We start from the raw sequence: 3,459 nt of genomic DNA, 5'->3' as shown, positions 1-3,459 counted from the left end.
AGGAATAATTTCTCGGAGAAGGAGGTCTGCAACTGTCTGAGCCCGCTTATTAGAAACCGGATATGCCTCCACCCAATTTGAAAATGAGTCCACCATCACAAGGAGATACTTAACTTTCCTGACGGTGGGCATATGAATAAAATCGAGCTGCCAGTCAGTCCCTGGAAGGGAACCTCTAGCCTGGTGGGTGGGAAAAGGCTGACTCCTGTACTTGGTATTGGGATCTGTTTTTTGGCAGATCTCACAAGAGGCAGTAATAGTTCTTAAGAACTGTAAATCCTCCGAGGTGGGCTGCAGGTGAGCTTTTACGAATTGAGACAGAGCAAGATTATTAGGATGAAAGAGCTGGTGTAGATAGGAAAGAATTTGTCTTGTGTCTGGAGTTCCCTGTGAGGGTGTAGGCTGTACTGTATGGATTCCCTGTGGTGGGTGAGGTGAGACTTGGCCCTGGAGGGCCGCTGTCCTGGCTGCCTGGTCAGCCCGGTTGTTTCCCCTAGAGATGATGGAGCTATCGGTCTGATGAGACCGGCAGTGGACAATTCCTATAGCCCTGGGGAGGTGGGAAGCCTCCAGCATGGCCATTATTTGGCCTGAGTTAGATATGGATCCCCCTTTTGTTGTGAGAAGGCCACGCTCCCTCCAAATAGCAGCATGGGACAGGAGGATATGAAAAGCATATTTGGAGTCTGTGTAAACATTTAGGGATTGTCCCTGTGCCAATTGGAAGGCACGGGTGAGAGCTATCAGCTCAGCCTGCTGGTTAGTGGTGTGTGTGGGTAATGCCTGTGCCTCCACTGTCTCAGTATCTGACACTATGGCATAACCTGCTTTACGGGTCCCTTCATATAAGAAGGAGCTGCCATCTGTGTACCAGGTATAAGTAGCCTGAGGCAATGTGCCCTCCTGTATGTGTGAAGGGTGAGGTAACAGCTCTTCTAAGGTTTCAGTGCAGGAATGAGAAGGAGAATAGTTAGCGTTAGGTTGAGGAAGGAGGCTTGAAATACTGAGAGGTGGACAGGTCCGGAAAGTAAGCGTCGCATCCTCTAGTAATGCCACCTGGAGAGAAAGAACTCGGGAAGGAGGTAAAGTTTGTAAGCCTTTATAAGTTAAAAGATGGGACAGGTTATGGTGAGAGAAAACAGTAATGGATGACCCAAAACTTAGCTTCTTTGATTCCCGAATAAGGAGCTCTGTGAGATTCTTGTACAGAAAGATGGGACAATGAGTCTTTCTGCCAGGAAGCAACATTTATGGGTACCAGCACCAGCTCTGAGGATTAACACTCAAAGGCTGAGCCCCAAGCACAGCAGGTATAGCTCTAGATATCTTTTGTTAGTTTCCCTTTGCATTTTTGTCCTTTTATCTTCCCTTATATGATAATATACACTTTGGTTTGGTGCTCTGTGTCAGCAGATCGTGACAGAGTCACACATGCACACGCTGATACTGAGTATGCCATGTTGCCTTCCTTTTGTTCTGAGAACGTCTTTGCCACTATCCTCTGTCCAATCTTCTTTTATTTATTTATTTATTTATTTATTTATTTATTTATTTATTTATTTTGCGCGCACGCAGTCCCCCACTACCATAAATTTTGCAGTCGAGTTTCCCGCATTTGGGGAAATCGCAGGGGTCAACACACCCCAAGTGCAATGGGTGAGCCTCGCCCTGGGAAAACCACCTGCTTGATCATGGTGTCTCCCCTGCCAGGTAAGTATCTGTCCAATCTTCTAAGCAGAATCACGATGGTCCCCAAGCCAAGGTGTTGAGCTTATAGTTTATAATGGTACAGAGGTGAAAGCCATATGCATTTTCTAAAAGTTAAACTTATTTTGAATTTAAATTTTTTCCCTGGCTATTGATATTCACTGTGAGCCTGCCTTTTGATGCTGGACATTTGCAGTGAGCTACACTTTCCATTCAGAACTCTGATTAGGTAGAGAAGCAACTAAAACTCTGCTGTGGACTGTGCTGCTAAGCCTTGATGAGTTGGATGCTTTAATGTACTTTTGACTCATGTTTTCAAGCTTTCAGAAAGCAACTATGTGCATGATCATCTGTACTTTATATTCTTCAAAGGTTTGTCTAACTACTTCAAAGAGTGGGTAGCCAACATGGTAGGAGAACAGAGTCAATTATATTTGTAGTGGGCAGAGAGAAGTGCTGTGGTCCTTGTATATGAGCAATGCCTGTAAGATGTGAGGTTTAAGATCCTTAACAATAGTCAGAGTGCACTGAAAAGGCCCTCCTGTGAGGACATGCTAAAAGAATACTTCTGTCTCAGTATCAGACCATTGAAACAATAGACACCCCCAAAATGGGAATTTTCCCAAGAATCTCATGCTGGGAAAAAGGAAAAGGCGTCAACCAGAGAGAGAACTTGTCTCTGTAATGATAAAAATAAAGAAAGGTGAAGTGGGTACCTTTTAGTGGGCCCTGCCAAGGTCCGCCATTAAGCAAATATACCACACACAATAGAGTTAGTGCAAGAGGGTTATTGGGGGAGTAGATTGGGAGAGTGAAAGGTCATGTCCTGTCAGAGTGAGGACTTGAGAGAGACAGGCAGGCAGACAGACAGACAGGGAAGAAACAAGAGGAAGAAGAGGAGCAAGAGACAAGATAGCGAGCTGTGCCTGGTGAGTACTTTTAGGGGACGCACATGTCACATAGCTGATGGTGGAAAGGTACCTGGCAACAGGTGATGACTTAACTGCTTTGGCAGAGGCAGGCTGCTGCTGCTGCAGTGGAAACTAACAGTGTCCAGGAAAGAGATTTCATGTAATTCTAACAACTTGATGACATTGGAGCCCAGACTCTGATGCGTCATGGGTGAGTGGGACCATACCTTGAGTGGGGCTCCTAGTTGTGCAGATTCTTGGCTTTCTACTTCAAGTTTAATCTCACTTTGGCTACCCAGTAAGACTGACTTGGGGGCAAGGGGCTGTCCCTGGTTATCTTTGTCCCTGCTTTCCACTATTAATTTGTTTGTGTCTTTGGGTTGGCATATTGAAGATTGGTGACTAAACCTGGGTTAGAGCATAGGCTGTGACATCTAGTGAGAGATAACACTTCAGTTCTTTTCTTTATTTTTTTTCCAGAGCTGGGGACTGAATCCAGGGCCTTGTACTTGCTAGGCAAGTGCTCTACCATATTCCACTGTGGGCAATTCAGAATGTGATTTTGGTAGTGGTTTCTATGTTTCATTTTTAACAATTTTCAATCAAATAGATTTTTTTTTGGGTTTTTAGAGACAAGGTTTTGCTGTGTGGCTTTGGAGCCTGTCCTGGAACTTGATCTGTAGCCCAGGGTGCCCTCAAACTCACAGAGATCCACCTGGCTCTGCCTCCCGAGTTCAAATAGAATCTTACGTAGTGCTGTATTATGTATACTCATGTTAGAATATTTAAGTTAAAATTCCTAATATTTACTTAGGATATAATAAATATGTGAATGAAGTTA

At 44.5% G+C, this 3,459-nt stretch overlaps 1 non-coding gene across 1 annotated transcript; it reads right to left on the bottom strand.

The window, feature by feature from the left end:
- Positions 1 to 1,559: 1,559 nt before the first annotated feature.
- On the bottom strand, positions 1,560 to 1,718 carry LOC131900323 (U1 spliceosomal RNA). The gene has a single exon (XR_009376220.1). It is a non-coding gene; the product is annotated as a U1 spliceosomal RNA (small nuclear RNA).
- Between the last annotated feature and the right edge of the window lie 1,741 nt (positions 1,719 to 3,459).

The sequence above is a fragment of the Peromyscus eremicus genome, chromosome X, assembly GCF_949786415.1.
Source record: "Peromyscus eremicus chromosome X, PerEre_H2_v1, whole genome shotgun sequence".
NCBI classification, from domain to species: domain Eukaryota; kingdom Metazoa; phylum Chordata; class Mammalia; order Rodentia; family Cricetidae; genus Peromyscus; species Peromyscus eremicus.
Note: the sequence above shows the minus strand (reverse complement) of the source record. Positions and strands in the feature narration are given on the sequence as shown.